A 13,541-nucleotide genomic window follows, 5' to 3' on the forward strand; every position below is an offset into this window, starting at 1 on the left:
GATATAGATGATCTTTCTGAGAAAATAGGATGAATGCAATTGCATTTTGAATGTACTAAAGGTATAAAAGAAATCTTTGCTAAATATTTTAGAGAAGCAATTGTGCTGTGAGTTCCTCTCACTCAACAATTTTGACAAAAATGGATTTCATCTTTTAGAGTTCCCAATTAAAAAAAAACTATACTAGAATGTATTTACTCATTCTAAAATAACAAAACCATCTAAAAACCAACCAACTCATTATGCAATTCTAAAGGAAAAGTATTAGCAAACCATACATTATGAGATGGATAATGACGCACTCTATCTAAAACATTAATTTTGAAACATCGGCTAGTTTATACTCTAGGGGCAGCATATCCATCCTGTCTGAGACTTTTTTCTATATTCTTTACCAGAGTTTAAAAATGTCTTCAGAAATTAAATCTACAAATATTAAGACGGCCAATTTAAGCATATGAAAATCAGCAGAAAATGTTGTCAGGCGCCGAAGATCATCTGGGTGGCTTGACAACCTGGTGGGGTTATTACAGTCACAAAACAGGTTTTGGGTCTTGGCGCCATGTGTTCTAATCTCAGGCCTCCTGACAGCTGAAATCCGGTTGAGATTTTTCACTGGCCAGGAGTGAGGGTGAGGATACTGGAGGGGGTTTGAAAGTGAGCTAGATGGGTATGGGGGAGGGATTTGGAGGTGGAAATGTAATGGAGGGATTTTGGGGTGGGAGTGAGGGGAAGGGATGTAGATGAGGAAGGGGGCCCGGCTAGAAGTGGGTGTACAGGCGGGGGGAGGGGAAATGGGAAGTGGGAGGAGCTAGGGGCGGGATGGAGGCGGGGCGGGGCGCTCCAGGGGCGTGCACTCTGCCGGGGACATACACTTTGGGCCACAGCAACTCGCTTCAAGTTCCCTCCCTCGCTCTCTGGGGAATCCTGCCTGAGTCCTCCCATTCGGTGCAGACTGAACCCTCGCAGGCCGCCTGCTAGCCAGGGCTCTCCACGGCCTTGCGTCCTGGGCCCGCTGGTCGCTGGTCCTGCGGGTCCACTCTCTGCTCGTGGCCCCGCTGAGGCGGTGACGAGGACTAGGCAGCCCCTGCGTCTCCTGCAGCTCGCTCTCGGCCCTCCAGAGGCACCGGCAGCCCAGATCCCGTCTCTCCCTGCCCGACTCCCTCCCCGCCATCCCCGGGAACCTGGTGCTAGGCTCAGCCTACACTGCCCGGGACCGGGGAGAGTAACAGAGGTAAGGCTGGGCCGGTAGCTGGGTGGGGGACAGCGCAGCGCCCCCGACTGCGGACAATGCCGAAGCCGCACGCAGCTGGAGAGTAGCCGGGTCCGCCCCTGCAGCACACTACCCAGCCTGGGTCTCCGTCCAACCCAGCCTCAGGGCCGCGTTGGCCCAGATGGACACGGGAAGGCTTTCTGGGCTGTGAGGGTAGGCGCGGTGCCGCTGCCCTCCCTGCGCTCCCTGAGCCCCCTGCATGCGAGGCTTCACGTCTCCTGTCCCCTGATCTAGACTGGGCAGGGGCCCGGGAACAGTGCGGGGACTAGCTGGAGAGTGGGGGTCGGGCTTGAGGCGCAGGAACGGTGGGCTCCAAAAATGAAAACGAGCCTGCTGGTTACTGCCGGTCGTGTGGGGTTGGCCAGCGACTGGGACTCTGCGCAGCCAAGTCTCCTGGGAAGGTCTCTAACCTCGGGTGCTAAGTACTTTGGGGGTGTTAGTGTTTCCTGATGGCTGGCTGGGAGTCCTTGGAATAATGTAGATTCAAAGGCTCTGAAAGTTTGTTTTTGGTTATGCCCACCATCTCCAGCCTTGGTATCAATTGTCTCTACTTTCTTTGAAAGCATACAGATTTGAACTAGAATTTAATTATCCTTGGCTCGCGTGTGCCCCCATCACCCAGAGGAGCTCATAACTTGGCAACAAAGCGTGTGCAGGCTGTAAGGAAGCCCTGCTGCCCGATGCCCAGCCGAGTGCCCTCGGATTGTCGTTAGAACAGGAACCACATAGTGTGAGTGGCAGTGACAGTTCTCCCTCTCTGTGGGCTTGTGGGGAGGGAGGGAGGCGGAGAGAACTTTGCTGCATGCTTAAATTACTCTGGAAAGTGGAAAGAAAACACCTGGTGCCCAGCTCTTTAACCCTTTCCAGGTATTACTCAGGCTGGGTGACACCAAAATGAGCAGGCTTTCTTTTCTGCCTAAGATGAGGCTGACTCTGGGCTTTTCCTCCCGGCCATGTCCTGTGCAAACTCTGGCACACATCTGTGACAACATTACATGGCTGGCATTGTAAGCACTACAAACACTGTTTCTGAGAAGGGGAATATGATAGTAGAATAAGCATCTTTGCAGTATAAATTAGCATGGCTTCCTTTTTTTTTTCAGTTCCCTTCTTAACATGGAAGATTTTTATTTAGCACACCCCCCTCAATTTACACTCAGAGTCATTCCAAAAGAAATACCTGCATTCACTTGTACTTCATTTGTGATCCCACAACACCTGATTTTCAGATGAACTATTTACTAAGCATGGTTATTTTAACATAAGGGTGAGTCAGCCAACATTCTTTGCCAGTAGGAAATGTCCCATTGATTTACCCTATGGTATTTAACCTATGGTGTCATTATAGGTCATACAATAGTAAAGTCGCTATTTGAACAGGGAAGTGATGATGCTTTGTCAACCTGATATTCTGTAAAGGGTTTAGACTAGTGCCCGGAACACCGTACTGTGTAAGTGTTAGCTAGTTTTATTTTTAATTTTTAAATTTTCATCATCAATTCATGTGTTTTTGTCTGTTTGGAAAATGGATGTTTTTGTTTTTGTGTTTGAAATTCCAGATCTTTTTACATTGTGGTCTATTTTAAGCCTGTGGTTTAATTTTAGACAAGAACTGAGGTTGAGTTGTTGTTTTGCTTATGACTGACAAGCTGTTTTGTGTATTGTTATGCAAGGTGAGTTGATTTAGCAAATCTTGTGCAGTAGATCTGCAAGGGTCAGACCACAGCCCTGAACTGAGTCCTTCAAGGAGACTAATTACCCTTAGGGGCCTAATTTTGTAAGGAAAAGCCTAGACTTTAGGAGAAACTTGGACTACTGACCTCCCCCAACCCTCTTCTCTAGGTTCAGAATAATACTTCCAATTCTTAGTTTAAAGAGCCCTGTTGACTCAGCAGTTAGGTAATTCCCATGGTGTTAAAAGGTAATAAAAGGTAAACATGTACACTGTATATTCATCAACCAGAGCATGTAATTCTTATTCGTGCTTTAAAATCTTCAGAGCACTATTTATAGCCTAACTAGCTAAGAAAAGAAAAATTAAAACTACCTACTTGCCATGAGTCAGGAACCAAAAGATTATGTTTGTTGCCTAGATATTTTAAAAGATTGTCAGCAGTGTGCTTTCATTTTGAGATTTTTTTCCCTCTCTATTTAACTGTGAAGTGACATCTTTTTTATTCCTAAACAGTTTAGTTAGCTAAGCAAAGGCATGGTGTTAACTCTTGGGTCCCTGCAGAAGCGAAGCTGCTGTAGGCCCTGGGCGGCAGTAGGTGGTGCTGTGGGTAGTGCTGGTGGCAGAGGCACTGCGTGCTGGAGAATTGGAGGGATGAGTTTAGCAACCCAATCACTTGCCCTCTCCCCAAATATACTCTCATCCCAAAGACAACATCTAACACTCTTTTTAGGAATAAACTTTTAAAAAGTTTGTTTTTTTGTGTTTTCAACTTGTTAATACTATTTACTTGGCCAAATTTTTCCCTCTGAAAACCATAGTATTCCAGGTGTTAAGGCAAAACATTGCTTCTGAAACTATTTAGTCAACTGTGCCCTTATTCTTATTTCCCTACAACAGAGTAAGAGTAATCATTCTGAGCCTAAAAGGATCCCCAGCTAACCTAGACTTTGTCTTTCTTTTTTTTTCCCCACTACTCTTAAGTGGGAGAAACAAGTGATAAGAAACCTACTGGCATCATGACTAAATTAAATCATTTATTCTGATTTTTATCACTTTTCTGACTCCCCGTATGATGCAATGAGGATTGATATTCAGGTCGAACCTCTGTAAAGCAATGACTCATCCAAGCAAAGTATATTCATTCTATTTAGTTCAGCACTGAGGGTAGAAAGTAAATACACTCAGAACAAGGGTTTTCCGGATTACAATCAGAGTTATCTCTGAAGCAGCACTGGGACTGGCCTAGCCCTGGGCAGTTGACACAATATTCTTTCTACTCCTCTAACACAGAATGGTTGCTGTTGTCTCCTTTCTGCAGCTGAGGTGAAGCGACTTGGCGGAATCATGCAGCTAGTAAGTAGCAAAGCTGCAGGTTTCACCAGGTGTGTGTGCTCCTCTGGCACCTGTGGCTCTCTCCACCGTGCTATGTGGAATAATCTATGGTTTGTGCATCCAGGAAGCATTCACTATATTCTTTCTGGGTTTGATACCAACAAATCTCTTCCTCATAATTCAATGACAAGCTTTGAAATTCCTGGGTAGCATTTGGTCTTAAAAGAGTCCAAAACAGGAGAAATGGAGCTGTTTTTTGCTTTCAGAGGAAACCATAAGATTTCCCAACACTGTGTTAAAGATTGCTTATTTTAGGAGTGTTGAGGAAAAGGATGGTGGGTTAAGTTCTTTGAACCATGTATAAAGGCCAGTGCAAATGGCTTAGATTATGAAGTGATAACGTTGGGTCTGTTTTGACCTTGTTGCTCAGGTGATCTGACAAAAATCCTACTGCTCCTGTATGTCCATGTCTTTTTTCCTTTGGGTGAAAGGACGTTTATTCATTTTGATCACTTACATACATCAGAGAAGATCTTGATTAATGAAACATTGGCTCAAAACCCCATTTTATATATTTGTTGTTTTTTTTAAATTTTATACTTTATCCAGAGCCTAATTCATTATTTTTAAATGGCAAACTTTTTGGTGTTCAAAACATTATAGAAATAAAAATAAATACATAAATAAATAAATAAACTAGAGAATTGTTCAGAAGAAAGCACAAACTATGTCCAAAATGTTTATCAAAGAAGCTAAAGGGAGCATTGATTCTGAACTTTGATAGGAGAAGGTATGGATAATTTGCATGGAAGATTTCAGAAAATAGTATTAAGAAATTTAGTAATTGATTGTTCTTGGATGTCATCAGCCAAACATTGAATAATGACGACTGAGTTATCAGTAAGGCTTCAACATTGTTGTGGAATACATTTTCATCCTGTTTTTAAACCTGAGTTTTTTTTCTGGTTGATCTTTTGTGATAAAATTAAAAAACTTAAGTCATGCATATTCCTATTTTGATGCTTTTGGTTTTTTCCCTACTTGTGAGAAGGGACTGTGTGTGTGTTTTTTTACATTTTTAACATTTTACAGTTTGAGTCTCATAAGAAGATTCACATACACACAGCATTCAAGAACACGAGCCTTGTTTTGGGGATTGTTTTGTTTTTAGGAAACTCGAGTAGATGAAACAAACTCCTTCCTTTTTTCAGTATGTTTGGTGATAAAAATAGTGAATGTGTGGATGATTCAACAATTTTAAACTGGTATTAAAGCTGGGATTTTCAAATTGTAAACACTTAGGGAGAAGTTCAAAAATGAACCCTAAGCAAAAGGAAGCAACATGTCGTTTGGCTGACAGGTTTCCAGAATTATAAGAATACTGTGGTATGTTTTGTGTGTCAGAGCAAGATCACTGCATTTTGAAATTGTCCAGCTCCAGATAGAGCACTTAAAAATATAATTCAGAACCATATGGGAAATTTTTGAGTAGTTATGTTGTAATGCAAAGCACTTTTTCCCCTCACACCCCCATTAGAAGTTTGTTTTTAGGAGGAATCACAGATAGGCTTCAGAATAATCATTCTTGCCAGCATTTTTTCTTTTTTTTTTTTTTTGGTCCCATTGGCCGGAACTTAATGGAACTTTATGTGGAAGAATGTTTAGTAGTTTCTTCTATTATGACTATTATATTAAATATATTTATAGAGGATTCATTATGTGCCAGGTACTAGGGATAAGCAGCATCCAGGAATGACAAGGTCCCTGCCTCATTGAGGATTTACTGTGTAAAGTGGGAGAAAAAAATGATAATAAAATAAATAAATAAATGGCAAGCTAGTTTAAAGCAGCCATAAGTGTGGTCAAGCATGAGGGTGGCATTCCAATCTGGATTGCATGGTTAGTGAGGGCCTCATGGAGAATGTTTAAGATAAAACTTAAGTGAAAAGAACGGGGCAGCCTGTGTCAAGGCCCTGAGGCAGGTAGAACATTCCTTTGTGAGGAGGCCAAGTGCAGGAAACAGCAGCAGGGAATTCAGGTCAGCAGGACCTTAGAAGCCATGGGAGGAGTTTCTGTTTATTTTTAATGTAGTAGGAGCCCCCGAAAGGTATGATGTAAAGAGGGCCAGGCTCTAATTTTCAGAACTGGCAGCTCACTCTGTCTGCTTTGCCGAGAATGGATTACTAGGTAGCTGGTTAGGAAGCTGTTGTGGTGACCATTGCCAGCTGGGCTGCAAAGAAAGCAAAGGAGATGGAGAGAACCTGATGTTTGCAGGATTCTGAATATGTCCTAATCCCTCACAGCCTTGATCTTAAAGTACATCATTATTATATATACCACTAAGAAAGAAATGTCAACTGATGGTCACTGGTGCCAGTTCAACACTAACAGGAGTCCCCAGTTTGGGGTGTGGTGAAGAAAGAAACTTTACTCAGTCCAAACAGCTCAGTTGTGATACAGCACAACTGCAGAACAGCATGGCTGTGCGACAGTTTGACAGTGTTACAGCTCATTAATGAGTCAGAGACATGAGTGCCTGTTCGGAATGCATGGCAGTTCACTTGGTGGTCAAAGGTTTTGTTTCCCTCTGTTACACCAGGGTTGGTGAAGGTGTGCTCACAGCTATGGGGATTCTAGGCCTAATGCTTAGTTGTAGGCCAGCAAAGAGGTAAGTTGGTTACTGAGTTTTCTAGGCGAGTCTGTCTCAGTGCAAAGATTGGCTCTGTGTGAAGCTGAGAAAGTTACGGAGGCTTATGGAACCTCGGTTTTCTGATCTGTAAAATGGGGATGACCACGGTACCTACTTTACAGGATTGTTATGAGGGGTAAGTAAGATGATGCTTGCAAAATGCATCTCATGGATTTCCTATATTGCTCCCTCTGTCTTGTATATTCTCATCATACTGGTCACAGGATGAAAGCCACTTCTTCAGTGATACCCTGACCACTGAAGCTAATGTAGCTGCTTCCTCAGCCATTCTCTTTTCCTTTATTCTATTTTATTTTGTCCATAACCCTCATTCCTAACTGAAATTGTGTAATTTGTCTATGTGTTGGAAGTACATTTCTCCAGTTGAAAGGGACTCTAGGATGTAAACTGCTGTATCCTCAGTGCCTAGAACAGTGTCAGGCCACATCTCAGGGCTTAATTCTTATTTACTAAATGGGAGGTGAGGGTGACACTGCTGATCATGAGGACTTTGAAGGTACCACAAAAGCAAGCAGGGATCTCCTCTCCACTTTGTTTTCTGTGCTCTGAGATGATCCATATCTCCATTGGACAGGTTCTGAGCAGTCTGTGGTGGGGGAGGGCGATCAGAGGGTTGGGAGAGTTTATATTTAGAAACATGGGTTTCTTGAGGTAGTTGGACATACTTATTGTTTGGCCCGGCATTTCAGATGGGGTGGCTTGCTTCATCTTCAAGCTGAATGTCACCTGAGGCCTACCCAATGCCTGAGATGCCAGCTTACAGGCACCTAATTCTTATGAAGGCCACAAGAGTAGCCATGGTAGGGAACTGTGCCCACTGTGAAAGTAGCCAATGCTTGTCGGACTGCTTTGGCCACTGCAGAAGCCGGCACTGAAATTGGGGTTTAGCTGGAAGCCTGATGGACCTGCCCACTCAACACTCTGGACTTCGGGTTATTCATCTGGTTTCTAAGTTATGTTACTTATGATACCACATCTCGTTATAGTGACTTTTGTCGGTGCATTGATTTTGATGCTATTTTTATTTTTCGAAAGGAAATCATTCCCATTTTAGAAATAAGAATATAGATTCTCCCCCAGCTTTCAATATTTCACTTTGCTTGCTTGTTGACTATAGTCTTTGGGTGAAGGTTAGTGAGTAAAATGTAAAGACTTATTTTTCAAATCCTTATGTGATATTCCACAATCATAAGTGTATGGACACGTTTATTCACACACACCTGTAAATTGTTCCTCATCTTCCTTTCCCCAGCTACCATTTCCACCCTTGGGAAAAAAGAGACGTTTGGAAACTGGGAGCTCAGCAGTGCTGGGAAATACCAATGGATTCTGATAGCACATTTGTGTTTTGACGCCATAGTCGAACCAGGTGAATTGGGAGGCTCATTGTACGCTTGACTGGGAATTGGGATTTTTTTAATTCTTTTGATCTATTCTGGCCTGCGCTCACTTGAATGATCATTCATTGGAATGCTGTGATTTTTAAGGATCAGATGTTTTTCTTCCCAATAAATTTTGTTCTTGTGTACTGACCATGAGGGAAGAAGAGATATCATTGTGTTGGTTTTGAATGTGACTAGCCATGGAACTTTTCATTGCTGCTGTGGGCTTTGTTCTATCCTGCAGTTTGGATTGGATAATGTGACTGAACTTTTTTATAATGTTTTGGCCAGAGTGATCACCATCTTTGAAGGGATAGACTGGCTGTTCAGTAACTTAGTTCATTAATTTAATGAAAATTGTATTTTTTCTAATTCTTGTTAGTGAATTTGTATTTATAGTTCTTGTAGGGGGAGAGAATACTACTGTCATATAAATGTATATTTTGTGGGGAGTTGAAATATTATTATAAGTAGTGCCAGAAATTTGTGGCCTATCTTCATAAGCAGTTTTCAACCTTTTTTGTCTCATGGCACACATAAACTTAAGTTCTAAAATTCTATGGCACACCAAAAAATACATGTTTTGCTGATCTGACAAAAGCATAGGTGTAATTTTGATTGATTTACAAAAAATAATAATAGTAATTACCTATCCCTTTTGTTCCAAAATGACTTTTTAAAAAATTAGTTACCTATATGTGTATATAAGGATATTTCTGGTACCAAGAATTAACCAATCAGACGCAGCCTTATTATGCAATGTGACCAATAAGATGCAACTCTGTTATATGACCTATATTTTTATGGTTCCACAGCAGGCATTCACATCAGACGGCTATTGTTGTGTTCACTGTTGTCATTTTTTTATTTGGCAATCTAAGGAAAAAGAGGTCAATGCCCCTGACTAAATAGTCAGGTATTATTAGTCAGGTATTATATGTTTTAAAAATCTAATGAACAAACTGAACTAACAAGCAAAATAGAGACAGACTCAGATAGAGAGCTGGCTGACAGCTCTAGTGGGTGGTCAGGGGGTGGAGGGATGGAGCATAAAAGGAAAGGACTCATGGACATGGACCACAGGGTGGTGATTGTTGGGGGGCAAGTGTGCCATAATCCTTATGGCACACTGGTGTGCTGTGACACACTGGTTGAAAGTCACTGGTCTATATTATTTGGAAATTGGTTTTAAGTGAATTTTCCTTAGCAGTGATGGGAGTCCCACATATATCATATATAATTAGTTTGTGTGTGTGTGAATGTGGTGGATATGAATATGTGTTTTAAGTGTGTGTGTATAAGCATATACGTGAGTTTGTGTGTGCAAGTATGTTTGAATATATACTTGTACATATGAGTGTGTGCATGTATGGGAGTTTGTGTATGTGAGTATGTGTGTTTCTGTATGCAAGTGTGTGTGTGTGTGTGTGTGTGTGTGTGAGTGGGAGTGTATGTGTGGGAAGGCCAGTGTTCAGTATGGGCTTCTCAGTGCCAGTGTTTCCCAGTCAGAAGCCGCTCTGCCCTCACCCAGGGCAGACTGTTCCAGCTCCTGTGGCCTGATTCGCTTATCTGATTTCTCCTACAGGCATTTTTCTTTTGGAATTCACCAGCACAGGACTGAACTGCTTTGGTTGTTAATTCCCCATTGCTATTGCACATGCCTCTTCCAGAGGTAATTTCAGTGTGAACCGTTCACCTGTTGAAAAGCTCTGCCATCCCTTGGACCTTTCCCAAAAAGCGTTTAGGCAGTGCGAGTTAGTGATAAAGAGACGACATCACAAGGCCTTTAATACAGCATCCAAGACATTATTACATGTCTTTATTCATTTTGTGTCAGAAATACTTAAATGTCTTCATTTTAATTGGGATTTTTTATTTAGCAAGATGGTATTTATTAATCACATATACCAGAGAAATAGAATCAATTGGATCTCAATCTTAGCATCTCTCTCTAACTCTCTCCCTTCTCCCCACTCCATCCTCCTCATTGTTTCTATCTATCCCTATCTCTAGATCAAAGAAATTTATTTTAAGGAATTGGCTTATGCAATTACGGAGGCTGAGAAGTCCCACAGTCTGTTATGTGCTAGTTGGGGACCCAGGAGAACTGATGGTGTAAGTTCCAGTCTGAGGGCAGGAAAAGACCTATCCAGGCAGAGATCGAATTCTTCCTTCATGCACCATTTTATTACATGCAGAGGCCCTCAGCAGACTGGATGAGGCCCACACACATTAGGGAGGGCAGTCTGCTTTGATTTAGTCAACCAATTCGAATGTTAATCTCATCCAGAAACTTCCTCATCCAGAATAATGTTTAACCAAATATCTGCACACCCCTATGGCCCAGTCAAATTTATGCATAAAATTAACCACCATATACTTGTATGATAGTATAACCAGAATGTTTCAGTAATTAGGTAAGCTAATTTCAAAATGTTTTGAAAACATTTTGTGAAAGTACTCTTCCAAGCCTGTTTAAATGATGTTCCTAGAATGGTGCGACCAAGTGCCCGTCTCTCTAAGTCCTGCCCTGCCACGAAGGCTTTCTAAGAAGTGCTAGCAACGTTACACCTGTACCTTCCTGCTCAACACTGCCTTCATTGAGTCAACTGACTGCTGTATTTTATGATGCGTGCTTAGTTTGTGACTGTCTCTTTAGTGAGATGGTGTGTTCATCGGTGGGGAGACGGTGTCTCTGTTCCTCCACAGAATACTCTCTGCCAGGGAAACAGCGTTGTCTCCTCCCTTCTCTGTGTGGTCTTTGCATAGTGCACGTGGAGATGGTGTTCTTGGCCATGACTGTGATGGGTTAAGCCTCTACTTTATGATGTTTCTCCAGTACAATTTATGTTCAAGTTTAAAGTGACAGTAGTTACTTCATATAATTATATCCAATTTACAGTTTTTACTCTTACTTAATCGTCACATTCCAACCAGGTAGGGAAATGGTTTGAATCTTAAAAACATACATTTTCTGGTTTCAACATCAGACTTGATGGTAGATACCACTTATTGCCTATAATAGTGAATATAGGAAGAAATTGAATGCTATATAATTTTTGAAAAACACTTAGATTATTCACACCTCTGACTTTTCCTTCATTAGCATATGCAATCAATCATAAAACTAGTGATAATGATTTTATTGAGTCAGACTCTTACATGGTGCCTACTGTGTTGCTGGCACTGTTCTTAGCATTTCACTGATACTCTTTGTATTTGCCTGATGGTGCCCTCATCTTCCAATTGAAATAGTTGATATATTTTTGTTTATACATGATTTCATCTTTGTTTTCTGAGACATTTGGCTTCAAGAGGCCAAGAACTAATTAGTTGCATGTACTTAGAATTATTAATTTCTCCACCAGTTCACATTTATATTTACTTGTTTAGAATTCTCTGGCCCTTCCTAAGTCCCCTCTTTTGTTTCTGGTGTGGTCAAGAGTTGGTTTGAGACTAAGATTGACCACAGGTAGCAGCTTGCTATGAGGCCCAGGTGACCCTGACAGTGGTGGGTAGCTTCTGACCATATAGTGTGGCCTTGGAATATTCCAATAGGCTGAACTTAAAAGTCTTACTAAACTCCAGGGGAGAATTTTCTCTAAAAACATGACAAGATGAAGCTGGCCAGGGCAGAGAATGTAAAGCTAAAACTTCTTGCCTAACCTGTTGCACCCTTAGGAAGTGTGATTGAATTGTTCTCCGAAACCAGTGCTCAGATTTTGGTCAGCTGATACAGTAATAGTGGTGACCCTAGTCATTGGCAATGCTGTCATTTCTCAGTCAATACATGCTCTAGTACCTGCTGTGTGCTAAGGACCATGCTGCCACCTGGTTGGGGGGAAGTTGAGTCTTCACTCATGCTGAAACTCTGGGGCTTTAAGACCTACAGGACACCTCTCAGAATTTCACCTTTATCTTCAGCCATCTCTTACTTAGAGCTTCACTTCCCTAGCCCTAACCCCAAGTTACTGCCTGGTGTAAGAGAACTGAAGTGCCCTCCATGGTGCTTCTGACCTTGTCCATCCTCAGAAATGTGCTGTTGCCCTAGTTGAAATTGTTAGAGTGTCCTGTGTATTGGTGTCACGTGTGTCACCTGTTGCCTACGTGACTTGGGAGATGCAGTGTCAATAGAACAAAGATTTATCTTTTTATTATAGGGTGAAAATAAGACTTGTCTTTTTTTACTGTCACTTTTTTGGCCCTTCTACCCCCCTTTAAACAAAAAGTAATACAAAAGGAATATTATGTTAGAAGGTATTTTTTTCTTGCCTTTTGGTATGTAAGGTAGCGGAACTATAAGAAACTTCCTTCTACCAAAAAAAGGTAAATTCCTCAAACTTAAAATAGCAAACATAGTAACAATATCAGTCTGTGTTCATAGATTTTTAAGAGGTTAGTTGATACTTGTGGTCAATGAAGTGACAGTATAGAAATCAAGAGAAGTTTGCACTTGGGAATGGGGAGGGTGAATTCTTCTCCCTGCCTCCGAGGTGAAACTGACACCAGACACACTCCCTGTGAGCTGGAGAAGCCTCCTGACTGACAGCCAAAGACAAGCCCATATTCATTGGCCAGTGCTCTTACCAACGGATGCTCAGCAGCTCACTTGCACCGCACAGTAATATTGTACTTAGGCCCCTAATTCCCTTTGGTATCCTCACATCCTGGTTTTCCCCCACTGTCTAACCCTGAAATGTCTTTCCTGCCTGGCCGTGCTTTGTATTCCTGGTACACCTGCCACCTTAGTGTAGGATTTTTGTCATCTTTTCCTTTCTGTCTGATCTCCTGCCTCAGCCTTCTTCCCTTTCCTGTCTCTACTGTTCTGCCTCCAGAATTAGCTGATATCGTCCCATCCCATTGCTCAGCTGCTCCAAGCCCTGACCGTGTGTGTGTCTAGTACAAAGTCTAGTTAGCACGCTTTTCTGTGTCTCCCCTTACTTGGCCTCCATGCCCCTCTGACCCCTTTCCTGGATGTATCCCTGCCTTTGCACATGCTGCTGCTTCTGCCAGAAGTGCTCATTAATCTCTTCTGTGCTTCATGCACTCTTGGTTATTCTAAAAGGCCTCTATTATGTCTCCTCTCTAATTATTTTCCTCCTATGGTCTGAATAAAAAGAACAGAAGAAGCAATCACATCTTTCATGATGCTCGAGTAACTTAAATGTA

At 42.0% G+C, this 13,541-nt stretch overlaps 1 protein-coding gene across 2 annotated transcripts in view; it reads left to right on the forward strand.

Moving 5' to 3' along the window:
• Positions 1-864: 864 nt before the first annotated feature.
• Positions 865-13,541, forward strand: part of FAM110B (family with sequence similarity 110 member B) — a 146,208-nt gene continuing 133,531 nt past the window's right edge. For both annotated transcript variants that reach the window (XM_028533959.2, XM_036031131.1), the window contains exon 1: positions 865-1,234. The gene's annotated coding sequence lies outside the window, so the exon portion shown is untranslated. The remainder of the gene's footprint in view (positions 1,235-13,541) is intronic.

This window comes from Phyllostomus discolor, chromosome 7 (genome assembly GCF_004126475.2).
Source record: "Phyllostomus discolor isolate MPI-MPIP mPhyDis1 chromosome 7, mPhyDis1.pri.v3, whole genome shotgun sequence".
Classification (NCBI taxonomy): Eukaryota; Metazoa; Chordata; class Mammalia; order Chiroptera; family Phyllostomidae; genus Phyllostomus; species Phyllostomus discolor.